Here is a 27,923-nt window from a genome sequence, read left to right as displayed (position 1 = left end):
AAATGAAATCTTAAGCTAGGAATGACAGACCCTCTTCAGGAATCCTGAACTCATTGCAATGGTATAAAATTATGTAGGATATTGATGTTCGCCTTGCCAGAAAAGAAGTGCCAAACCCTGCATATCAGATTCAAGAAGACAATGGAATCTGCTCATTAAACCACAGGAGGTGCCAATCAGGAAGATCATACACATTGTTACTTAAACACACACCTCTCTTTTAATATGTTTTGAACATAAAGTTTGTCACGACCAGGATGACAGCTCAATCAAGTTGTGTAAAACTTGTCTAGGTTAGGTTTACATGTCACAACAAGCCTGTGTGGTTTCCATGGTGTGTGGCTTATTGCATAGATGTGACTGACAGAAGATAAAGTGGTTTCTGTGCTAGCACAGTTTCCTTTTCACTCACTCTAGCATGGGCATATACCTCACCAGCCACCACACCTGCAATCAATCCCACATAGTATGACTAGAGCAGCTCTTGCAGCAGCTGCCAGTCTTTCCAGAAGAATCTGAGATGGCACTGCGTGAACCTACCCTATGTGTTGGAAATGTTGGCCCTCGTCTGGAAACAAAGGACTTGATTGCCTTTGCTGCTAGGATACTTCCTTACATGAATCCTTTATGAACATGGCTGTCTCTACAATGCAGACTGAGAAAACATATGCATGACAACTTGCAATATTTCACAGCACACCTTGCTTGTTTGTAGTGCCTCCTTTTGCTTTGGACATACATGCACATTTGTAGGTCTGATTAGAATCTGATCATTCCCATTCTAGCCTTGTCTGTGCGACATAGCTGCTGACATGTATCCTTTTCTCTTACACTTCCCACCACAGCAGAAGTTAGAGATGAAAGACACCAAGCTTAATCCTCTCTTGCCAAGATAGAGTTTGTTGGGTTCACTCTAAACAAACAAATAAGCAAGCAATTCTGCTAACAGTTCAGAATAGGGACTCTCTTGTCCTGGTTTCCTGTCCAAACTTAGTAACCTTAACCACTCAAGGTCAAAACAGACATTTATTTTCATTTCTCCTCTTATGTAGAAATGAAGGAATTGGACTGCAAATTGTAGAGGAATTGGAATACCAATTGGAATACAAGCATGGGCATCTGAGGACTTTAGCTGTTCACTATTTTGCAGTAGAAATAATAGGCATGTCCCCTAATCCAGTTAAGCCCTGTGGTATGGGAGGGTTACAGTTCCCCATTTCACTATCCTGTATGGGTTTCAGACCCACTGCACCTATTCTAGAATTGTGCCCACTGCACCTATATTAGAATACCAATGCAAGTAATGTGTATTTTGGCCTTCAAGTTGACAAAAAGTGACTAATTTACCTCAAGATAAACAGATGGGAAAATATAAACTTCTCTGAGATCCTTGGACAAGGGACAAAATAAACATGTAACAAATAATTCTTAACAGGTTTTTTTTTGCCTTCAAACTAGCATCAAATATTTATATGATGTTAATTCCAACCATCCATATCATCCTTCTAATTGGTTATTGAAAGAATTTTCTACTAGCCATATTTTTCAACATTTCTTCCAATTTATAATATACTCAGTTTTTTGCTTGTTTCATTTTGTTTCTCTGAGGTTTCTACAGTTGTGTATGTAAACTAGGACACCAGATGAAGATGCAGCCACCCACTTTAGAAATAACTGTGACTACAGCAAAAAGAAAATGGATCTCATTTATGGAGATGGGGACATGTCTTTTTTTTTTTTTTTTTGCTTTCATTCCTCATTTTTGATTGCATTAAAACATTTTCATTGGTAAACCCTTGTGATAGTGATTAGTTACCTCTATAGATGGAATCACAAGATCAGCCATAAAGAGGAACAGTGGACCTTGCTGGTATGACAGATTTTGCAAAGTTTTGAGGAGGAGGAGGAAATCTCAACTATTATCTAGAAAAAACTCTCACTCAAATCTTTTGAAATATTTATATGTTAAGTGACAACTTAATAAATATTGTCAATTAAGAAAAGGGATCTACCAGAAGTGCTGTGGGTTAAAATTATTCCTGCTGTCTTCTGTGTGATAGTTGTAGAGGAGTCGTAGAGTTGTAGATGTTGCTTCTTGCTCAGTTTCACTCTTGTGATGAGAGAAAGATTTTAATAGTTTTCAATGACAGCATTCCTTGCATGATGGCCCTACTCCTTTGATTATAAATCTGGAACATTTAGAAAGCTGGGACCCTGTCACTACTGGAGTAAATCTCTACCCTTTGGGCAAAATTGAAACTAGGGAAAGCCCCTGGTCCTAGAACGGTCCTGGCTGAGCTCCAGTGGGCTCTAGTGTTAGAATGCTGTATCTACTGGCATTGATAATTCAGGCAAATCTTACAAGCATCTTTCTCCAGAGCAAATTGGTTTTTGCAAAGTTTCTTCTATACTTCATCATGTTTATACTCTTCTTCTTTTTTTCCAGATAAGCATATTTCCATCAGAAGAAAGCTATTTGCAGCTTTTATTGACTTACGTGCTGCATTTTTATTTGCTCTCTTGCTCACTCTTTGGAGCAAGTTGGAACAGTTACATATGCCACCAAGGCTACTATTTTTAATTCAATCTGTCTATTCTATATTTCTGTTAACGTTAGATGCCTTGCTACCAGAAACTACTTCAACTTAATCCTGGTAACAAAAGGTGTCTGCCAAGGCTGTATTTAGCCCCAGGTCTTTTTAATTTGTATTTACACGAGCTACTTATCAAGCTAAAACACAGTAATTTTCACCTCTCTAAATTGAATTCTCACCACCTGCCAATCTTATTTTATGCAGATGATGATGTATTATTATCCTGTACAAGTGTAGGGCTGAAGCATATACTTTGTGCAATGGCACATTTCTGCCTGGACAACCAGCTGGTTGTCCCTATCAACTATAGTAAACCAAAGAACTTGGTTTTTCAGAAAGCAGGTATATAAAACAGCAAGTCAGCCTTGGATAATCAAAAGATATCTGATAGAGCAAGTACATTCATCTTGTTATCTTGGATTTCATTTTAGTTTGGTATACTTGGCAAATCCATCTTAACTCACTTAGCTGCTATTTTGAGGTTCTTTTTCCAGGCCATGGCCAGTCAATCCCAATGGTACTGGAGGTCTACCTTTTCCTTTTTACTATATGGGTTCCCACTTGGATTTCAGCAGCTTTAACTCGACCAGAAATGATACAGGCTTCATTTCTATGTGCTCTTCTGTGGGCCCTTAGATATGTTTCACATTCTAATCTACTGTTGGAATCAGGTTGTAGTCACATTTCTCTTATGATTTGGGCAGCTATGGTAAAATTTAAACCTGTTTTATTAGATTGTGAGTTCTTTAGCTTTTAAAGTGGACCCAATTAGATTTCTATAAATCATCCTGGGGTGATTTAATGGAGAATAAGATGCTGAGTCTGGGGTTTAATATTCCTCAGTCTTTCCCTATTGATATTTCTAAGGTTAGAGAGAAGGCTTTGGAATTGTTGAGATTAGACCAGGAGGCTATTAATCTGCATGCTAGGAGTTGCCGTCCCCTCTTTTTTTTGCGGGGAGGGGGCAGCTTTGCAGCTCCTCTTTTTCCTGTTCTACTAATTTTACCTTTTATATAGCGTTCCTTGTGTTTTCGCCAATTCTATTTCTTGGCTAGAGTAAATGTTCTTCCATTCGCAGAACAATCAGGCTGCTGCAAGGGTATAAGCCACACCCAGAGACTCTGGACTTGTGGCAGAGATTTGATTGAAACTCTACAACATTTTCTATTCAGTTGCCACTTACATTCTTCTGCAAGAGCAAGCTTTATATTGCCTTTACTGAGTAGGTTCTTACACTGCTCACTTGATTTTCATCTGTCATTTCTTTTGGCTGGCAGCAATAGGTATGTCACTATGTCTGCGGTAAACTTTATATTCTGTGCCCTGAGAACCAGACAGGCATATGTGAAAAATATTTCTGGGGTTAAGCAACAGTGAGACTGTTGATATATATCAATATATTAATCTGATTCTCCAAGGTGCCTTGGGGTAAGTAGGTGCTCTGATTTTGGAACAGGAACAGGTGACAGGAGTGTAGAAACCTCTGAAAGACAGCTACTGGGAAGCAGCAGTAGTTGAAGGTGACACTACGGACACTTTCACAGACAAGGGCAGTGATGTTCAAGCTAGCTCTGGTAAGTACTGTGCAAAGGACGGCTATGGAAAGCCACGTTTGAATTTTCTTGCCTTGAAAACCCTATGATGAAACAATCCAAAATGAAACAAGATAGTGCCATAATATGAGTCCCCAGGTTGGAAAGCACTTTATGAGCTATTAGGGAAGGGCAAGGGATACATGCAAGTAGTGCTGTCACTAATGATGCTACTCGTTCAGACCTGAAAGGAAATCTAGTGGGCTGATATGCATAGAGGTGAAAGGAAAGTCTGATGCTGCGCTCAATTGGGACATGGAATATGAGGAGCCTGAATGAAGGCATGAATGGAATTTTAAAGCCAGAAATGGAAGAATGAACATTGCAGTACTTGGTGTGAGCAAACTAAAGTGGACTGGAATGGGGCATTTCCAATCAGACAAACATAAAGTGTTTTACTTCAGAAATAACATACTCAGAAGAAGTGGAGTGGCTCTAATACTGAGGCAAGACATAGCACAGCCAGTATGGCAGAGAGGCTACAATTCCCTGAGAGCCAGTGTGGTGTAATGGTTAACAGCATTGGTTTAGACAATCTGGGTTCTAGACCTGGCTTGGCCCTGGGTGACTGGGCTCTCACAGAGTCTCAGACAAACCTACCTCACAGAGTTCTTAAGAAGGGGATAAGATTGAGAGCAGGAGAAGGAGAATGATGTAAACCATTTTGAGCTCTTCAAAAAATAAATCTAATTAAATAAGTAAAGTAATGCAAAATCAGAGTAACGATCAACCAGAATTTGTAGAAAGCCTATCGACATAACCATCATTTAAGCTTACACTCCAGTAACAGATGCTGAAGGAAAAATTGAATTCTTTTATGCAAGTATTCAAAAGGAAAGTGATAACACACCAAAACAAAACATGCTGTTGATTCTAGGTGATGGGAATGCAAAAGCAGGAAACAGCAGAATTAAATCTTGTAGGAAAATTTGGCCAGGGAAAAGATATGAAGCAGGAGAATGAATTTTGTGATGCCAACCACCTGGCCATTGCAGACACATACTTCAAGCAACCACTCAGATGATTGTATACATTGACTTCACCAGAAGGCCAATACAGAAATTAAATTGATTATTTAATGGTAAGCAAAATGTGGAGAAGCTGTATTATTGCCGCCAGAACAGGAACATACTGTAGTAGTGACCATCAGCTCTTAATTTCAAAATTCAAAATCAGACTAAAACAGATCACCAGCAATAGCACACTGCCACATTATAACTGAAGTAACATTCCTGAATAATATACAATCCATATAAAGAACAGATTTGCACTGCTTAAATTAACTATGAGCCAGAAGAAATGTGGACCAAAACCAGTGACATATTAGAGAAAAATGCCAAAAGAGATTTCTTGTAGCAACAGGAAGGAAAAGGCCTGTATGGATGACAGAAAAAACATAATTGCAAAGGATAGGTGAGAAACAAAAGCAAATAAGGACAGAAATGGGGTCAGAATCCTGTCACAAAATGATCGGTTCAAAGAAATAGAAGATAGCAACCAAAGGGGAACAACAAGAGACCTTTTCCAGAAGAACCAAGAATCAAAGAGAAATTCAAAGCTAGAGTTGGACTGCTAATAAAAGAACAACAGGAGAACATACTCTCTGGCTAGGAGAAAATAAAGAGAAGGCAAAAAGAATATAAAGAAGAGATGAAAGAATGACAGTATTCTTTGAAGCAGACTCCTATGAAAAAGAACCTGTAATATTAGAAACAAAAGTGAAAGCTGCTTTGAAAACACTTGCAAAGAATAACGCACCCGTATTGGATAGTACTGTTCCAAAGGTGCAGAAAATGAATCAGTCCAAATCCTAACAAAAATATGTTAACAAACAGGGAAAACAAACAATGGCCTAACAAAGTGGAAACATTCCATATATATTCTAGTCTCCAAGAAAGATGTAAAAGAGTGCAACAACCAAAGGGCCATTGCATTAATCTACCACTCAAGCAAAGTAATGTTCAAAGTAAATATATGAACCAAGAAACACAATAAAGAACACTATCCTATGGAGCAAGAAATGCCAGACATTCAAGCTGGATTCCAAAAAGGAGGAGAACTAGAGGTTATATTGCAAACATATGTGAGCTACTGGACTGCACCAAAGAATTTCAGAAGGAGATCAGCCCATGCTTTATAGTTTAAAGCAAAACCTGTCGTGGATCTGAAGAAGCTGTGGATGCTCCTGAAAGAAACTGATGTGCCTCAGCACTTGATTGTCCTGATGCATAATCTGTATTGCGGACAAGAAGCTACCTTTACGGCAGAATACAGAGAAACAGAATAGTTTCCCATAGGCAAATGTGTCCGACAATGATATATTTTTCTCCCTATCTGTTCAATCTGAATTGCATCTGTTCAATCTGCATATAATGAAGAATCAGAGAAAAGAGTAAAAATTAGTGGAAGAAACATCACTAATTTAAGATATGAAGATAATACCATAATACTGGCAGAAAACAGCAAAGATTCAGCAATGACCTGAAACAACCCCTGATAAAAGTGAAAGAAGAATGTACAAAAGCAGGGATGCAGCTGAATATTAAGACATCCACAATTTTGTCCACAGAAGAATTATGGAACTTTATTGTTAATAATGGAGAAATCAAAATTGTGAAAGATTTCACATACCTTAGCTCAGTCATCACTTCAAAGGGGGCTACAGCCAAGATATTTGAAGAACACTGAGACTTGGAAGGGCAGTAATGAAAGAACTAGAAAAGATCATCAAATGTAAGGATGTTTTACTGGAGACCAAGGTCAGGTTCATCCAAACTACATTTGTTGAAATCATGGTGTTGGAGAAGACACACAAGTGGTTCCTAAATCGAACCAAGGCAGAATGTTCCCTAGCAGCAAAAATGACAAAACTGAGACTGTCATACTTCATACACATCATGAGAAGACAAGACTGCAAACACATCATGAGAAGGCAAGACTGCCTAGAGAAGACAACCATGATAGGAAAAGACAAAGGGGAAGACCAAATAAGAGATGGATTGAATCCATAAAGGAAGTCATGGTATTGAACTTGTAAGAGCTGAATGGATCTGTCATGGAAAGGACATTTTGGAGAGCATTCATTCATTGGGTCAAACATGACTGAACAGCCTATAACAACAGCTACATTTTCTGAATAGTGCTTTTGAGGGAATCAACCCTGTAGTACAGCATAAATTCAAAGAGTCTATGAAGGCCTGAGCTTTTCAGAAAAGCATGTGAGATATGTGTATTTCATCTTGACTGCTTTTCAAGAGAATGTTTTTCCAGAATATTTCTCAACCACCTCTTGTCAAAAATATTTAGTGTAGATAAATAATGATTTGTTATTTGCCTTCTGTAATGCTCTGACTCTGGAGAAATTCTGCTACAGTTTTAATGATTGTCTTAGACTATGACTGTGCCGTTATTCAATTCAGGCTTGTGCAGACTACATGGATAATTCCTGTAACTAAGAATGAGGGTTGGGGCAGGGGTTCCAGAAGAGGGAAAGAAAATTCTTGCCTTTTTCTAGGACAGTTTCAGCAGTATGTGTTGAGAGCTTCAGATCTCATCCCTGAAACTCAGAAAGGTACCATTGAAAAGAAGCACCAGTTCCAGTGGTTTTTCTTACAGTGTTTTCAAAGCCTCATGGTCAATGACAATGCATCAAGCAACAAAAGAATTTCAGTCAGTTGAAATCAAATTATCTATGTATTAATGGTCACCACATTAGTTTGGATTTTGTCAGAGCAGCTTTTAGTTTATGAAAAGGTCTGGTGATAATTATTTTCTTTACAGAGCTCTGAAAATTCTGGTGTGATGTGTAATAATAGAACATTTTGTGTTACTATGCTGAAAGTCCCCTTAATGAATCACTTTGAAAACAGCAGCACAGTGTTTCCATATAAAAAGAGGAGTTCTAAATGGCTGTGGCAAGTGTCCTTGAGGTCTTTCCAGTAATCAAAAGTGTTGCATGGGCGTGATAGTGGAGAGAATTCAGAATCTACATCATTAACCCTCATCATCTATCTAACTGCAGAGCTCACTTGAGCATACAGAAGGTATTCAGCTCACTCACTGTTAGCAGGAGATTTTTTCATTAGGTCCTATCACAGGGTACCCACATGACTGAGAAATTCATTTTGCCATCAAGCAGCATCTGTAAGTCAAGCAGTATTTTCTTGCAAAGATTACTGCAAATGGATATAGATTAAGGTCTACTTTCTGTGAAGAAGAAAATTAATCGAAATGGGATTAAAGCTATACGTTGCTTTCATTCTGTAGAGGTGCTTCACTGATTTGTTAAATAATGGATTATTTGATGTACTGTAGTCATTCTGATGTAGGTCACTTTCATCATTGCCAGTTTTTGGCTTGAGGAGAAAGATGAACATCTTGGTGTTCAATGGATAAGGGAAACTTTTCTTTTTTGCTTTTGCATACTTTGCTTCTATTATAAATTTTAACGTACACCATGTTTTAAGATAAATTAAAATGCTATTCATGGGTATGTGGTAGAAGTGCATAAAAAACAGTTCTTTGCATGGTGTTTTTTTTTACTGCAGTCTCCATTGCAGTACTAAATGGTGAAGGTACCTTTCATTCATGAAATTAATAAATTTCTCCATTTATGAAAATGGATATGAAGGGCTAACAGAAAATTCCATTGTGTGAATACTGCATCAGCCATGGCTCCATATATTGGAGCAGGAGGTGGACATACTGATACGTTATACATACAGCCTAGTCTACTAATACCCAGAATGAGGCAATTGCTTAACGAAGTAGATTCAGGTTATTATGAAAGGGCAGCACATTGTTAGTTGTTGAATTTATTTTTATTATTAGATGCTTACTGTCAGGAAGGAAGTGATTTGCAGTGATAAGATTTTTTTGCCACAGCGTCAAAATAATTTGGCCAAACTTGGAATCTTTCCCTTCTTGTTTTACCTGAGGAAGAGAATCCGTATGACACTTCTTGTAGTCATAGACCAGCTAATTATAATTATGAAATTCTACATGCAGTAGAAGTAGTGTCTATTTCCCTAATCTAGCCAGTACTTTAATTTTAAAATATTAAATTCTTTCCATTTGGCAATTGAAACATTATTCACTGTACATGTTGGTGAGCCAGAGTTAACATTCTGATCTCACAATAGAAACAACATTTTATAAACAAAGTGTTTATTTTTGTTTGTTCATTAAACGGTTTAGGTTTCTTTTAAAGTTTTGGATTATGTATAAATATGAATCTGATTGGAAATGTACTTTACTAAAATACATTTTACTGTTTATTTTACTGTTTTGGGATTATAATCATTCCGTGAAATTAGCTTTAATCATTTAGATAAACCTGGAGCTTCAATTTATTTAATACTTGTTTTTCCATAGATCTGTTTACTTTGAATGTGCAGTTATTAAAAGGATATATTAAAAGGATGTCGAGATTATTGTATATCTGAATAGTCCTGAGCTAAATGTCTATCAGCATTTGAAGAACCCTTTCTCATTTCATATAGTTCCTGAATCACGTTCTTATGTAGTTCACCCTTCAAGGGTTACAGTTTTCTCACCTAGGAAAGAGTAATTTCTTGATGGATGTATATACTAGTACACAAAATTGGCTTTAAATTATAAATATTTTGATTTACCCAAATTGCACTGTGCCTTGTAATTTAACTTGAAACATAGTTCCTAGGTTTGACAAGCTCTATGTAGCTCATTAAAAAAACCCTAATTCATTAAAAGGCACAAGTCTAAGAAGATGCAGAAAATATCTTAATTAACTGTGTTGCAATTATGTAAGTTTTAGAATATATTTAAAGGTCAACAGGAAGAACTTATATCACACCACCTGCTGTATAGAAAGTATAGTATTCCACTATTAGATTTATTCAAAAATCTTCTCAGGAAAGAAGAACTTTTGTGCATAATATAGGAAGCAGAAATAACCCTTTTCATTTTCATTAATAAAGTGCCCTTGATGCACTTTATTACGAAGAATAGTATTTTGGAAACAAAGGTCATATGCCTGCTCCTGCTATGGTATGTAGAAGGCAAGATGTGAAAAATAGATATGCGTATGTTGTTGAGGAAGAAAGTGTTACAACTAGTCAAAACTAATCCTGAACTGAACCTTTTCCTCTCATGTACAGTAACCATCAGCCTTACAGCACACCAAAATAAAGGCCATATATATCCCCCTTGCCTTGGCGTAAATGCAAATGACACTAAATTGGAGCACATTCGAGGCACGAATCAACCTCGCACAGCTGGTCATAAAAGTAGACTAAGGTCAGTTAAGGAATCATGCAGGCAACATTTTATAGCTCCTGCCTCTTAAGTTCTCACTTCTAGGCCATGTCCTAGAAGGCTGATAGAGTGGTAGGTCAGCTGCATAGTGCTCAGCAGTCAGTGAGTTCTCTGAAGATTATTCTGAAGCAAACCTGTGTCTTATGACCTCCTCGGATACAGCATGTGTTTCTGTAAAGAATAAGACGACAACATTGTGTTAAAGATATAACGAATGACTATGTTTCAATATAATGGGTGGGTTCTCATGACAGGACAAGCTACAGTGGTTATTTGTGTAGGATGGTCTGTTCTGTCATACAAACTATGTCGTCATATTTCATCATAGTTCATTGGGTTTTTAAAACCACAACAAGGAATAATGGTCTGTTCTATGGTTTCCATGTTTTACCATGGCTTCTCTTGTCATCTCAACTCCAAAGCATGGTTTTCACAATCCTGGTATCCAGCTACCACAGAATCCCCTGGAAAAATTGGCAAATGCTGCTGGAGCTACCTCAGCCATCTAGCATGGGATTGTATGTCAAGTGCAGTGCTTGATGGGATGTGTGCCAACAGCAGCTGGAAGACTGTGCAGGGAGAGTGGAAATGACACTAGCGTAGAGACAACTTAATCATCCGTTAGGCACATCCAGGGAAAAAAGCATGCACCATGGAAACCATGTAAGGTTGATTGTTATGGTATGTCTGCTTTGGCCTCCAAACTCTACATGCATCCTAATTGAACTTTAGAAGGAAGTGGAACATACAAGCTTCACATCAATTGTCTCCGGCATTGACTTTTGCAGGTGGGAGAAAGACACCCTTTTATTGTAGGCATGCTATCATAGCTAAATAGTTTATGGGTCCTTATCTAGGTCTTCCTAGCTCTCCCGCATTAGATGTGCATGCTGTGTTCATGAAGATTGGTTTACTTTAGTCAAAACCACTTCTTTAAAAACAACAACATGCGTATATTACTGGGTTTCTGAAAAGCTGGAGCCTGGAGATTCCAGGAAGGATTTCCACATACTGCTCACTTTCATTCTGTGGAAAAATGAGCTTTCTTTATCATTCTGTTTGCTTGCACATACAGTGAAACTAGAATGAATGCATTTTAACCTTTTCTTCATATTCTTTTAGACTGATTTAAGTTGATAAAAGGTAATTCATAGTAGATAAGTAATGTTTTATTTTATATAAAGCCAAGAAGTTCTCTTTTTATATCATCCTAAACCATATTATGAGGAGTTAAACTTTTATGCAGGCTTTATCTGAAAAGTGCAATGACATTTTCTAAATAGTGAAATACACTTTAAGCACAAATATTGTTGACTGTGCAAGTATCCTGTTGATATTTATGCATAAATGAGTCTCCTCTTTTTGTTACTTCAGGTGCATCCTATACAATTTAGAGAGCGAAGGAAAGGCTACAACTGCCAGCATGCCATTGCAGCGCAGTCCATATAAGCTGCCCATAACACCCTGGACTTGGAAGATTATGGGCACTTTATATAAGTTGTAAGAAATGCTGGAGCAAAGGTTCCCTCTATGCTTCTCCCTTCCTACAACTTGGCTAGATAACCTATTTCAGGCATCTAGCTGATGGACTTTGGTGCAGGATGGAAGAAGGCTGATGCATAGTTTATCTTGGTGGTGGCACTCCCTGACTTTCTCATCCGCCTGAGATTACTTTTGAACCTCAGAGATGTAGCTGGTGAAGTTCTTCCCATGCTGTCTTCATGTGGGATTGGGCATGGGCAGAACATGGAGACTCAGCTGCAAAGTCAGAACATTTTTCTAACCTTTTAGCTGGGTCTCTGAAAAATACTATGGCTGCCTAGACACTGTCTTAGCACCCATAGTATTGTGTTGCTGGTCAGTTTGTCTTTAATTCCGTACTCTTACTGGTAGTTGTTTTAATTCTGGAGAGGTAACTGAGCACTAGTAATATTTCATTACTAGTAATATTTCATTACTAGAGGCCAGTGCAGATGTATCACACCCTTTAGGATAGTAGCTTAGAGAACATATGATTTGCATACAGAAGCTTTCAGGTTCAACCCCAGCCTCTCTAGGCAAAGCTGTAAAAAATTCATGTCTGAAATTATGAAGACCTGTTGCCCAGCCGTATAGGCAATACTGAGTCTGATAGGCGCTGCTGCTTTGACTACATTTGCATAAGTACTTTTGACTCAAAATCAGTATATATAATTTTAGCAATCTGTTGCATTACATAAAAAAACTTACAATAGCATATCGAATGTGAACTCTTATCATCAAAATATATAATAGGTGTGTGTTAAATGCTAACTATATAAACCAAAGAGCTAGGTAAAATGCTGAAATCGCTACAGAAGGGAAGTATTAAATGTGGAGATGAGGAATGAATGACAAAGAAGTATTCTCTTATTTTCAAACTGGAAAAAATTGCTATCATAAATCATTCTTTAGTAAGGCATTATTAGCCAGAAATACATGGAAACTACAGGACTTCATTTCCCTACCCTGCAGCCCATTACATTGTGTTATAAAGCTACAGTGATACTAGTTATACAAATGAGCTCTTGAGTCATCAAGTTCAGGTCTCATTTTTTGTTTTGAAAAGGCTATTGAGCCTTTTCATTCAGGTCCAACTGTTACCTTTGTTACTTAAGTACAGTAGTCCCAATTAAGGTTGAGTCACTAGGATAGGATCAGGGTAGGAGATAGTGGGGCAACTGTAGGGATCTGTTTTGCTAGTAGATCCAAATTCCCATTCATTTGCATTAACTTGAATCAGTTATCATAATGTATTTTTCTGTGTAAGCCATTTCACAGTTGTTGTGAGGATTATCTTGGAATGTGGAGAAACAACTTTTTTCACTTTTAAGTTCTATTTTAAGTATTATCCTTTAGGATTAAGTAGATCACATTTGATAAACCTGTCTATTTTCACATGAAATGTTCAGTGTTAGACATACGCCTCCCTCCAGACCACTGGAATCTCTCCCTCCAGACCACTGAGTTACTCTGGAATTTGTTTCCATGGCTGTCAGAGCTATCTCAGAGTCGAATTTTCCAAGACTTACGCATTTCCTCAATGTTGTTAATAGATAATGACTGGTAAATTATGCATGAGCAAGTGCCTCCATTTTGAATGCCATCAGTTGATCTATTGAATTCTTCTTTGAAACTAGTGAGTGTTTCTATACTTTAAATTTCTATACTTTTCCTTTAAAAGCACTGCTACATAGACCATGAACATTCTGTAAGCAGGAAGCACACATTGATAAATATCTCAAACAGTTATATCTAAAAAGCAAATCTTTATATAATATAAAATATCCATGAAAAAATGGAGATTTTGTTTGCAGTGTAGTGTCAAAGCAGCACATTCCGATTGTTGAAAAATCAACAGGAAGCTTAGCAGGCATGTCTAAATAGAGCCTTTCCTGAGGGGGGGGGGAGAGTCTTGAGAGAGAAAAAAGTGCAGCTAGTCACTTGTCATCTGGTGGCATTTTCAAAAAATTCTTCATGGAATCCCTGTGCACATCATCAGCTAGTGCTTCAGTCCCAGCTATACAGCTGAATGCTGGCACTATTCTTCTCTGAATATGCTCAACCCACAGCATGGCACAGCAACTCTCCAGTCAAATATAACATGCCATTTTAAGTGGCTACTTCTATCATAAGCCCATCCATTAATATTAAATGAAGCATTGACGAACAGGCACACGCATGTGCACAGTCCCTTTCATGTTGTGGTAGAACGAGTGGAAATGCACTCCACATATTATATACTCATGAGGAACTGCCAGCCCCCTCCCTGATAGATATTCCAAATCTGACAACTCTGGAGTTCTTAGAGGAAAGAGGCAATGTTGAGGCCACTCCCCTCCAAGAACCGCGGTAGCATTAAGGTAGAGTAGTGAGCAGTTGAGTAAGACGGTCCAAATACGAGTTCATTAATCAACTCCAACATTTTAATGCCAAGCATTTATTAAAAGGATTGTGGTAATAAAAGATAGTAGATTTCATAAAAAGAGCAAAACCTGGAATTCTCTATCCCTACATGGATACTAGTTGAGCTAGTCAGCACTTATGAAAAATGACAGCTTTCTTTATGTGCACATGGGATTGCTTTGGATGCTAAAGCCAGCATGCAGGAGGCTTCAGGGCAAATGGAGACGGAGAGAAAGAAAAATACAGTGTGATGATCCTTTTATAACATTGTGCTCCAGATGGGCTTACGATTGATGAGGGATACAGCCTAGGTTTGTGAGATTCAGATCTTGGGGAAATCTGTAGCAGATTCAAATTAGCCAAAATGATTTCTGTGAATCTATCCTGTGGATTCTGTAGTTGACTGCTTTTTTCTGAGTGGCATGGATTCCGTGAACTTTTTTAAAAGTTAGATTTGCACAAGTGCACATTTACAGATAGAAACAAAATATTTCACTGGCCCTACTGGGATTTTTGTTTTTCTGCTTCAGTTGGATTTGGTTTATTACCAGTTTAATATGCTTTTTCAAGGGATCTAGGAGTACCTCGTGGATGGATGTTGATGTGCTGACTCTCATTCTGCTGTTGAAGATTACTGTGAAGTATTGTTTATTGGGACAGATCCAGGCTTATTCTTGCTTATAATTGAATATAATTGAAATAATTGAAATGCAATAATTGAAATGAAGAGGATGTAAATGAGTCATAACAACTTAGCATGTTTTGATGTCTAAGCTGCTGTGGAGACCTTATCAAAGTTTGGATATGGATGCCATAAATTACATGACAAGATACCACCAATATCAATAGACACAATGTATGCCTGCCTTAGCTTTAGCTGTGGTTTTTCTTTTTCCTTTTTCCTTTTTGTTCAACTAGATAGAAATTCCTGACTTTTCCAAGCATTCACAGAAGTGAACCAAAAATTGTTTTCTGCATTTCCCAAATCATGAATCTTATGTTAGTATGGTGTATCATTTCTATATGTTTTAATTACATAAACCCACCTTGGTGTAAGATTCCACCCAGAGCTTCACTGAATTAAGAATAGGGTAGTACAAGCCTTTTAAAGCACATTCTATAGGTAGTCTCTCAACAGGAATTGCTGAAAGGTGAGGAGGTGCAGTCTGCTGCTGAAGTAGTCATGCTGTTTTCAATACCTGCGGGTTGTCTGCTGTTAGCATTCCTTCTGGTACTGAGAACTGCAAACAAGGGACAGGAAGTTGTCAAAAGAAGTAGCTTTAACTTGATTAAATTTTGTTTTAAAGGCCATTGGTAAATCTTAAGGTGCCTGCTTTAATTGCCATAGTGTGTTTTCAGTGGTATCAACAATAACCTAGATTCTTCTTTGTAAGCAAAAAACCTGTGCACTTTTGATGATGCTTGTAATTCTGTTCTGTTACTTGGATGCACAGTTGTTGGGCTCACTCTGGTAGGAAGTTAGGAGTGAGTAATACAAAGGCACTGCTTCTCTCTAGTCCATACAATTTCATGATATTCCACATATCCGAAGTTAAAAAATGCAAAGAAAATCAGATACTTAGGACAATAATGTTCATATTGGCTTAAACCAGCCTTCCAGAACCTTGTTGGAGGACTGTTCTCAGAATCACCTGCAAACTTACTGCAGGTTCTTGAACTGTAGTCCAAAATATCTAAAAGACACAAAGTTGGGGAATGTTGGCTTCAGTGAGTAGCCCATATCACTTTGTTCATATAAAGCCTAACAAACCAATCGTATGCATATTTCTGCTGTTAAATGGCACCTACAACTAATCAAATATAAAAGGAGTGCAACCTAAATATGCCTAACAATAGCATGTATGCTTCTTTCCTTTGCTTTTCCCATCTTCCTCCAATCATATCTATTGCCAGTGCTGTTGTTTGAATATAAGATTGAAAGTGTCTTGGATATGATACTTGGTAACTCACTGTGAGCATTCATGACATTGTATTAAACCGCCAGTGAACTTTGTACACCTTATCTGATAAATCTTTACAACAGACCTATAAAGTAGGCTAGGATGATAATGTTCATATTCTAGATGGAGATGCCTAAGACAGAGATTGTTATGGTAGCTTAACACTATCTAATCACTGCAGCAGCTCTCAGTATAGAAATAATAATAACACAACAGTGTCTATTTACAAGCTGCTGCACAGCCTCAAGGAGTATAGTGGTCTTTTATGCTTTCAAATAAGGATTAAACATAACCTTGCTATTGATTTCAGTTCTCTGATTTCTAAGTAATTATGATCATGATCTATTGCTAGAATTCTTTTACATCATTGTAGAATATGTTTGAGTTCAAGTACAAGTTACTGCCCTGCCACAGAAAGCTCTTACTGTTTCTTACGCTGTACCGCAATGATGTGCAGAACCAAAATGTGTTCTCTTGACCTTAATGTATTAAGTGTTACAACTTCTCTCTATGGGCAAGACAATATATCAAAATGTCATTGTACAATGCTGTGTTTTCTAGTATTTGGCATAAAGAAGGATGGTTAGAAACCACATGTTTTCACTGTAAAGATTGATTTACTTAACACTAACTGAATTCTTCATGCACAGGTATGTCTTGTTGGAGTCCCAACATTTTATGTCATGTTATGTAACCAAGAGCATTCTGTGCAAGCACATGGACTAGAAAATATTGGGGAACAATATGAGCAATATGAACTGGCCTTAAATATTCATATTTGTCTAATGTGCTTCTTTCATAATTGACATGTTCACTTGACCTCTCAAGGTTGGAATGAATTTTAGGCAGAGTGCAGCACCAAAGAACAAGCTTCAGTAGATAACTTTTGCTCTTCCTGACTAGACACTTGTCTTTGCAAGCTAGAGCAATGCTAGAGTTCTAGCAGTGCTAGTGCTCATACTCTGTTTCTCTGTTGTAGCAGTTTGCAAAACTGTGCAATCTAGGCCCATTAACATCAGAGGAGAGAGTTGCTTTTCTAGCAAAAAAAAAATTCCATGGAATACCAATGCCTTAGTCATCCCTGAAAAAATACTTATTTGTAACTAATTTTGGATTGATGAACCATTGTTTTAAGTATTGTGCTGAGAAAGCACTAAGATCAGGCGCAATGATATGATTTTAAAAAGTGTTCTATTTTTGCTTTTAATAGCTTGAATATGCCAAGTATTGCATCTATATTTTATTTTTGCAAAATGAATTAACACTTTATTTATTTATTTATTTATTTATTTAGAGAATTGTTTTCCACTAAATCAGCCTGAGGGCCCTCTAAGCGGACTACAGTTAATAAAACATAAAAACAATAAAAACAATTAAAATGACAATGAAACAAGACGGTACATAGCTTGAGGGCAATTAATTTAAAACTCTACATATTAAACAATAAACAAGTTAAAATGATCAAAATAAAATCAGTTATTAAAATGCCTAGGGAATAATTCTGTTTTTGTCTGGTGTCGAAAAGACTGTAGCAAGGGTGCCAGGTGAACTGCTTTTGGGAGGCTGTTCCAAAGGTGGGTGCAGCTATGTCTTCTATTAGCCATCCTTCTTACCTACTTGGAGGATGACTCTTTCAGAAGGTCCTCTGAAACAGATCTTAGGAGCTGGGTAAGCACATATGGGAGCAGGCAGTCCTTCAGGTACCCTAGTCCCAAGCTGTTTAGGATTTTATATGTCAAAACAAGAACCTTAAATTGGGCCCAGAGCAAAACTGGCACTAATGAAGATGGTAAAGTATTGGGGTTACATGGGCACATAGTCCTGCTTGTGCCATCAGCCATGCCACCATGTTCTGCACCAGTTGAAGTTTCCAGACCATCTTTAAGGGCAGCCCCTAGTGTGTAACAATAGTCCAGTAGAATGGTTACCAGAATGTAGGTGACTGTGACTAGGCTCTGCCAGTCCATGTAGGACTGCAGCTGATAAATTAATTGCAGCTGGAAGAAGGCAGTCCAGCCCACCATGTCTACCTGAGACTCAAGTGACAATTTTGGGTCTAGGAGCACCCCCAAGCTGCAAACCCAGTCCTTCAGGAGGAGTGTGACCTCATCCAGGATTGATTGAAGGGCCACTCTTTGGCAGATGTACCAACCACCAACAGCACCTCTGTTTTACCTGGATTGGGGTTCAGTTTGTTGCCCCACATCCAGTCCATTATCGAGCTTAAGCAACATGGAAACTGCCGTACCTGGGTTAGATGAAAAGGAGATGTAAAGCAGGGTGTCATCAGCATATTGCTGACACTGTAGCCCCCAGCTCTGAATGACCTCTTCCAGCAGTTTCATGTATATATTAAACAGCACTGAGGACAGTATAGAGCCCTGAAAAACCCCATAGTGTAATTGGGGCCAAACAACAGTCCCCCCAGCACCACTATATGGACATGGTCAACCAGGTAGGAGTGGAACCAACTCCCAGCCCAGCTGGCCTGTCCAGAAGAACATCATGTTTGATGGTGTCAAGAGCTGCTGAGATGTCTAGGAGAACCAACAGAATGGCACTCCCCTGATCCCTCTCCCAGCAAAGGTCACAAGGCAATCTTCATTCCAAACCCCAGCCTGAAATCCAATTGAAATGGATCAAGATAATCTGTTTTATGCAAGAGTGCCTGGAGCTGTTAGGCCACCACCCACTCAAGCACTTTGCCCAAAAATTGGATTTTGTCACTGACTTATAACTGGAAACAGCCTCTGGATCCAAGTTTGGCTTTTTTAGTAGTAGTCTTCTCACAGCCTCTCTCAAGGGGGGGCTGACAGCAAACCTCTTGGCTTGGTATTTTAATGAGCCAAGATGGGCAAGGCTCAAGTGAGCAAGTGGTGGCATGAACAGAACCAGGCGTCTTGTTCACATAATCAGGCCACAATAATTGAAATTCATCCATCAAAGTTGGACAAGAATGGTGCTCTGGACCCCTGTCTCAGTGAGACTAAGTCAGCTGTAGAGTCCAAATTGTGGTGTATCTGAGTGACTTTGTCTTCAAAGTGGTGAGTAAATTCATCACAGCAAACCAACCAACAAGGGTTTGGTGGTCTCTCCAGGTGTTCCAATGTGTAGGAGACTCTGAGCCACTCATAAAAGTTCAGCTGGATGGTACTGTGAAGTCACAATAGAAGTGGCAAAATATTGATGTTTTGCCACTCTTACCATCACATCTGATCCACCACCTTCCAGATGCATCGAAAAATCCAGAGTGTGCCCCATTTCGTGTGTCACATGTTGAGACAGCCCCATGATTGTCAGGGCAGCCATGACATCCTGAGCTGGCCTGGGTAAAGCAGCCTTGGTATGGATGTTTAGATCCCCCCAAACCATCATTTTGGGGTCATCAATACTAAGGCCAACACTACTTCCATCAGCTCAGGCAGGGAGGTTGCTAGGTAGCTAGGTGGGTGGTACACCAGCAAAATCCCTAATCTGTTTTGGGAGTCCAACATCAGGTACAAACACTCAAACCTGGCCACCAACTGGACTGGAATTCTGGTAATGGAGAGTGTATCTTCATAGACTGTGGCCACCTCCCCCCAGCCCAGCTCTTTGAGCTATGCTGCTGCTGCACCAAATACTTAGGTGGGCACAGCTGGAGGAGGGAAACCCCCCATGTCTCCCACCCAGGTTTCAAACCAGGTCAGCCCCCTCATCGATAATCATGTCATAAAGGAGAGAGGTTTTATTCTGGGCCAACTAGGCATTTAACAATAGTACCCACATTTTAAATTCAGGAATTCACACTTGTATTTTTTCACATCCTTGATAAAATGAAAAAGTAAATCCATGGTTAAACAATACTTCAATCATTTTCCATTCATTGTTTCTGCCAAATATGGAAGTTTCTTGGTTTGGAGGCAAAGAATCACTAAGAAATCAGCACTATGTATTTACACTAAATAAAGTCTCTCTATAAGACACATTAAAAGAGTGCCTGGCCTTTAGCTGTCAGTCAAGAATTCTGTTATGTATACCCATGACACTAGATAGATATCTAACAAAATTTTTGATTGGCAAGAAAATATATTCATACATATCATATCTTTGTATCATTTGCTGATGATCCAACAGTTGTATTTTACCAATATATATTTGTATATTCACATATTTTTAATATAATGTTACATGGCCTTTACATCCTAGATTTTATCTCTCTTGTAAGGAAATCGGGACAGCTTAGATAGTTCTCCAACCCATCTTTATCCTCCTTTGTGAGGTAGGTTGGAATATGAGTCCATGAGTTGCCCACCCACTGAGATTTGGGACTGAATTGAGAGTAGAACCTAGATCTCCCAAGTCCACAGCCCAACACTAACCAATACACCACACTGGGTTGGTAAGTTGTATTTCACTTTAGGGGGAAAAAAAGCTTCCATTGTCAGAACTTTTGTGGAAGTTCTACAGTATTTTGTTGCCCCCTGTTCTTTTAATACCACATATTTGATAAATATAAAAGGCTATGTAATTATCTTCTCTTAATTTCCTTTCCTTTTTAACCAAAAGAATGACCATGAGCCTCATTTTGTCATTTAATCTAGCTCTAGCAATTTATGCAGCTTTGGTACTAGTATTGGCAGAATTAACTGCACTGGTATCCTCTGATTTTGGTTTCTGGGTAGAATAAACAAGTTTTCACTGATGACCACAACACATAACTCTGTACCTTTGCATTTCTGCTTTCAATGTGTCCTGTTCATCAGAACAAACTGTAGAAAACCAGATCAGTTCTTCTTCAAAGTAACCTCAATGATCAAGGATTGTATCTCCATCTATAGGATGCATAGGTGAAAGGACATAATACTATTACTTGTTGCAGATAAATAATACATAAACTGGTCATGCTTAATGCATCTGCTGGTTGGAATTGAGTGAGAAGTTGTGGCAGTCTTAGCCTTGTCTGTTTTATGAAATGGATGAGTTAGCTCTATCATGGATCTACAGATAATGGTATACCACACCATTTCCAAAAAGTGCCACTAAGAATGCAGATAAATTTTTGACTTCTGGTCTGAGCTCACAGAATTTTTAGATAAAGGACTTTGTAGTCAAGCATGTCTTTTCATTTTTTACTTCACTATTTTAAAATAGTTTTAAGAATTCAAAATATAAGAGCATTGAAAATGCATACTAGAACACAGTTGAAAAAATGCATTTCAAAAAGCTTCCAAGTGTAGTTCTAGGAATATTTTCCTTTCATTTTAAAGCATAAAATTTTCTTATCTAAAGATATTTCTAACTTTACAGCATAAAGTATTAGCAAATTCAATGAGGATTAATGTACAGTGAAGACTAATATGAGAACATTAATATATATATTTAAAATGCTTCTCATATATTTAAAATTATTTCTTATGGACTGCTTACATAAAACCCTAATGCAGAATGGAATTTCTTTCTATACAGTAATACCTCGGTTCATGAACACTTCTGTTCATGAACAATTCAATTTGCGAACAGAAAGTTCGGCAACATTTTGCTTCTGTTTGCAAACTCCTCATCGGGTGACAAACACAATCGTGGCCATCTTCCCCGCATGAACATGATCATGGCCATCTGTCAGCACATGTCAGAGTGTGTTCAAGTGGGGGAAGATGGCTGTGATTGCATTCGTGCGGGCAAGATGGCCACGATTGTGTTTGCACAAGCACGAACACGGCCATCTACCCTGCTCTGACCCGTGGTTGTGGCTTCCTCTAGTCAAGATCGCAGTTGCAGATTCTCCCTCCAAACAATAACCTCCTCCCCACCCATCTTCCTGTCCTCCATGCCAGAAGTTGCCTCAAGCAAGGTTAGTGTTCATATTGTACTGTACTTTGTTTAGTACTTTTTGTGGTTGAAAAAAATTTACATATGTTTCAGAAAGGAGTAACCTTATTTACATTGAACCTTATGGGGAAATTTGACTCAGTTTGTGACCAATTCGGTTCGCGACCAGAATCGTGGAACGAATTAAGTTTGTGAACAGAGGTACCACTGTACTTACTATTTTGTTTTATAAAATTCCCAACTTCAATGTGCACAGAACTTCTGTCAAGTTCCCAAAACATATTACCCTAGGCATAGGTTCATTCTATTGGACTATTTTCATCCTGAAATGTTTTTAACTCTTTTCAATACCTACAATATTTTATGCTCATTTATATATGTCAAAAACTTAACATTTGAACAGTTGTACCATAAGCAATTATTTTTTCTTACCTAATGCAGTTTTTCTTGACTTTTGGTTAAAAACCTCGTTTTTCTGAGCTTAGCTGGGAAAATGGTTGTTCCATGCTTTTCTTATGTCAGCAACCTTAGAGGTCAGTGAGAAATTACAGCACATTACACAAATGTTTCTGTTAGAATCAAAATTTAAATTGATTGTGATAATATAGCTTGCTTTCTTTATGAAGAACAATACAGCTTTGTTTCTTTATGGAGAAATAGCTCAGGAGTGTGTAGCAATTTATGAAAGAGGCAGAAGATCAATAATTATTTTCTAGGATGAATATTTGCAAAGTATTTGTCATGAGTAACTGTTTCCCCACAACCACTCTCCTTTTTTCTTTTAACTGCAATCTTTTTTATGTTAAAGCTGGCCAGCCAGGTTTGGCTTTGTGATAGGAGGTAATATAAAGTTGTTAGCTAGAGAATTTCATCAAGTGTAGAGCCTCTAATTGCTGAGTTAGTTCTTGCCCATGCCAGACGTTGATTCCAAACTGAATTTCCCTCCTACCCTTCTCTGTCAAAAGGAATTGGCCGCACTCTCAGGCAGGTTCACAGTGCTTATGAGCCCGTCCGTGGAAACACCATGTTACTTAATTGGTCTAATTGTTTGACTTGACATCCAACCATGGAGCTGAGAAAGTCAAACCTACCCTGCCTATTCCACAGTGTCTGCTGCTGAACCAGAGGTAATCCGATTCTTACCAGCCACTTGGTCTATCTTGCAGCTCACTCACATTGGAAATTCAGCTACGCATTCTGGCCCTGCTTCTTCCAGTTCAGATTCAGAGTCTGACATCTCCACCTTGGGATGCTGTATTTAGGGAGAAGTAAATGGCCATAAAGGCCAAATTTGCTATAGTTCTGCCTTTTGGGAGAACCTGGAAGACTGCAGAGAGAGAGAAAAAACAGGAGGATTAGGATGAAAGAGCTGGTCAGAGAGGTGGGAGGTGTTAAGAGTGCCAACTGTTTCATAATTAGAGTTCACTCCTAAGATTAATAATGAGTGGTGAAATGACTAGTAAGGTAATGAATTACCTGTTTTAAATCTGACTGACTGATTAGGTTCCTCCCTTCCAAGTACAATAATGTCAACAACAGAAATGTGCCTAGAGTGCAGAAGGAAAGTGCCTAATACTGCATCAGACTATGTTCCCATCATAGTCCATTATTGCCTACTCTAACTGGCAGCCTCTTTTCCAGGATTTCAGACAAAAATCTTTTCTGTCATCTGCTATCTCATCCTTTAAAATGGAAAGGCAAGGGGACTTTCCTGGGAACTTTCTGCCTATAAAACATGCTCCATCATTGCCCCATGGGCCCTCCAAATGAAATATGAAATAAGAGGGTGCCTTAAGAGAACCTAAGTTATTATGATTAATTACACAATTACTTCCAGAAGCATTGTGGTTGGTCTTGTCACATGCATTTTTGTATAATTCTTATTTTTAATCCTTTGCCTGTTATTTCCTCTTACCCTTTTGTGATAGCTCTACTATTTGTTTCTTCTTACCCCCATTAGCTCTGACATTTTCAGCATACTGGCGACATAGTGAAATGTCCTAAAAACCTGATCTCTGTAGTGGTTTCTGCTGGCATGTCAGAGATCAGTTTAAATTTTACTTTGCTTCTAGTACACTAATTGAATACAGCAGAGCAGAACAGCAGGGGATAAAAACAGAGCACAGTGAGTCCTGACAAAGATTTCTTTCTAGAGGCAAGCATTCAATTAACATCCCTTGTTAGACAGCAAAAACTAAATACCCTGAATCTATCTCTTATTTGTTCTTTTCCTGAAAATTAGGATTTCCACAGTTTAGGAAATATTCTCTTTAGGGATTTAAAAGTCCATCATGCAAACTGTTATGGCCTAAGTTACTAAGTTACTCAAGCTAGTGATCAGCTGATAAAAAAATAAATAGGAAATGCCATTTTGAAATAGGCCAATGGTCTGATAAATACTGCACCTTCAGGAAAATTTACATATATGATATGATGCTTCCTAATGTATTTGGATGTATAAGCTCTTTCCAAAGAGTTAAGCATGTGGTTGCATTTATAAACACCCTGGATGAATATGCCCAAAATCTATAGTTGAGTAATACCTTTGATAGGATCAACCAAAGTGTTACAAGTCGTAAACATAGAAGAGACCATCACTTTCTGCTTTATTTTTATACTGTATGGGAAACTTTGACTGCACCTCTTGTCACCCATTTTTCTTCAAAGTTCATCTTTATTTTTGCAAAAACTGCTTTAGAAAATAGGAAGTTCCACAGGGGACATTAGAGAGACCTTAGTATCTTTCCTCAAATACTGGCATTTGAGTATACTGATTTTCCACCTGTGAAATGCATTTATTAATTAATGAGGAGTATTCGAGTAGGGCATGCAAAATGTCAGCATTCACCTATGTTTTATAGGATCAATTCGTGTGAGGAAAATTTTAGTTAGGTAATCTAGTGTTTGAAAACTATATTCTTCGCCAGAAACTCCCTGTTTTGGCCCTTTCTTCCTGGTTGATCTTTGACACAGAAGTAGGGATTTTTATGGCATTGTTCCATGATACTTATTATCTACTAATGTTGATCCGGCAAGAATGTCAGATGGCTGCTAGGCAACTGCTTAGTACTTCAGCCTTTTCTGTGCTGGTAAAAGAGAGAAGTAGTTGCTAAGCAAAGTTGTTATTGCTAATCTTTACCTTTTTTAGCTCCTAGGCTTCCCCCTGCAAATCCTGTCATTTAGGTTACTGTGAGAAATAGGATTTCTGAATTTTCTGTCATTTTTCCCTCTGGGTTTTATATTTTAGAATTGTATTTTCTGTTGATTAGTTCCTGAGACTTTAAACCATATGCCACTTGAACTCTGTCACATCTATTGTCCTGCATACAGATTAAAAGTCTGAAGTTGTTAGAACACTAAGAGCACAATCCTGTGCATACTTAGAGCTTGTCATGCTAAGCATGGTATGCTAAGTCATTGCTAAGCATCCACCAGCCAATGGTGGATGGCTGCAGAAAGCTAGAAGCTGTAGACTTATTTTTCTTTTTAATATGCATAAGATTGCTTAATGTTCTGAATCCTTCATCTATCTGTGAATTTAATGTTTACAGGATCTTATCTTAATTTCTTCTTATCCAAAAAGTGGGTACTCAAAGCCTTTATGATAAAAGTTTGTTTATTATTTTAATATTCATATTCCTATAGTTGCTTTTGTACACAGGTGAAAAACCTAAAGACTGGGTTGCATCTAACTTAGATTACTTTCATTTTAGTGTGTTATCTCCTGTTTGATTTTAATCTTGCTTTTAAAAAATCTTAAATTTGTTTTTCACACTGCATTTTCACATGACTGAATATGTGCATTTTAATCCCATATGATCTTAACTGTATTTTGTTGTGCAGTTATTGCTAGCAAGCAAGGCTTCCTGCCTCCACCACCCATACTGCTTTCATGTAGGCTAGTGACAGTGCAAGAAGAAATCGCCAAAGATGTGTTAATACCGCCAAACCAATATGGAATTATTACTATTTCAGGAAAGAATAGACTGCAATGGGAAATAAAAGAAAGGTTGTTTGGCTAAAATGAATATAAACATTAGAAATGTTGTCAGTATTTATTTCATTTATTATATTTGTAATAGTTATATGCTGTTAAATACAGTATAGCAGAATATCATAGAGGTACACATATAAATATCAAAATCGCATTTAAACTGTAATATAACACCAACTCCAATTACTGCATATTGAAGCAGTAAGATAGAGCAGCATGATTAATTTCATTACAGGTCAGGGAAAGTCTGGGATAAATGAGTGCATGAGGAAGACAGAAATGGACCCAGCAGCACTCCCAGACTACATACTGTTCCTTCATACCAAGTGCAGCTCCATCCAATAGGGGCAAACAGCACACCTTCTTGACAGCCTTCATGATCTTTGCCTTATCAAATTTAGAAATAAATTGTTATGTTTTTAATATGCTTTTAAAAATTAATCCTAGGTCCATCCAATTCAATTAACTGGTTTGACTGCTGGAGTTTTTTTTTTAAAGTCCAAGATGAATATTATTTGGAAATTCTAACCCTTTCTCAGAACTGTTTTCATGGGCTTTTTAAATTAGAGCCATGACAGATTTATATAGTTTAGATAATTTCTTAGAATGTCACTGAAGAACAGTCTGTGGTTACTCTTCTGCTGTTGCTAAATGTATCAGCAAAAACAATAGTACTGAAACATCCTATTGGATACTTCATTTTGCTATGAAAAGTATCAAAACTGATACAGTCATTTTTAAGATAGCTTTTTGGCTTTTGTTCTCTTTTAAGACTTAATTCTTCAGTGTTCCAAGAGTCTTGTGTGTTACAAATTTTCAACACACTTAGCAACCCCTCTCCCACATCACATTCTAGACTTATGGTTGTAGTGGCACAAGTTCTCCAGTCTTCTAAAATAGATAAGGAGAGGAAAAGCTTGCTGTATATGATAGCCAGTTTGTTGCGCTAAATCTTTTTAAATGAACTCATCTTCCCTTTATGGTGACATGTTTATCATGAAGATAGTATTGACTTTGAAGTGCTCAGAGTATGTAGAAATAAAAATACAATTCCACACTTGTTTAAACTCAGCATACATGTAACATCTCAGGCTTAATTGCTTCCCCACTCCTCCTCTTCCTGTATGGTCACAAAGATGAATCTGGAAGTGTCGGTTTACAATGCAGGCTAATCAGGGAGGTCCTTCTCTTGAGTCCACCATGAATAGAGACACATTTGGTGACAGCCTTCTCTATGGCCACTCTCAGGCTCTAAAACTTCCTACCAAAGAAGTCCTGGTTGGCCCGTCTTCTGCTGAATTCCTGCCAGTAGGCAAATACATGCTTATTCAAGCAGGTCTTTGAGATGTGTGCTGACCTGTTACTGAACTTCTGCTAGACTGAGCACTGTTTAATATTATTCTTGCTATGTTTTTAATTATTTTCAATCTTTTTGTTTTCATAATGGTTTTAATGTTCTGTCGGGAATGGGTCCCTGTGCATGAAGCAAAGGACAGAACTCTCCTTCCTGATGTTGTTGTGTCTACATAGGATATACTGGCCGGAGCTCCAAGTGGTACCTCAATTGAAAATTTACTTTGCTTCATATAGACCCTTTTCTAGCTGGGTTCTGGACCAAGAAACTAGCTGGAAATGTAGCGCACAAATAGTCATCAGCTATATCCCTTGCAGTGAGGCGAAGTCCCGCACACTAAATGATGATGATGATGATCCTAAATTCTTAACATTCCTGTGAAAGAGATAGAAAAACAAC

At 38.0% G+C, this 27,923-nt stretch overlaps 1 protein-coding gene across 4 annotated transcripts in view; it reads left to right on the top strand.

Moving 5' to 3' along the window:
* Positions 1–27,923, top strand: part of TAFA5 (TAFA chemokine like family member 5) — a 388,082-nt gene that overhangs the window by 283,652 nt on the left and 76,507 nt on the right. The window lies entirely within an intron of this gene.

This window comes from Varanus komodoensis, unplaced genomic scaffold, assembly GCF_004798865.1.
Source record: "Varanus komodoensis strain SLA01 unplaced genomic scaffold, ASM479886v1 scaffold13_3, whole genome shotgun sequence".
Classification (NCBI taxonomy): domain Eukaryota; kingdom Metazoa; phylum Chordata; class Lepidosauria; order Squamata; family Varanidae; genus Varanus; species Varanus komodoensis.
This window is presented reverse-complemented; position numbering and strand designations above follow the sequence as displayed.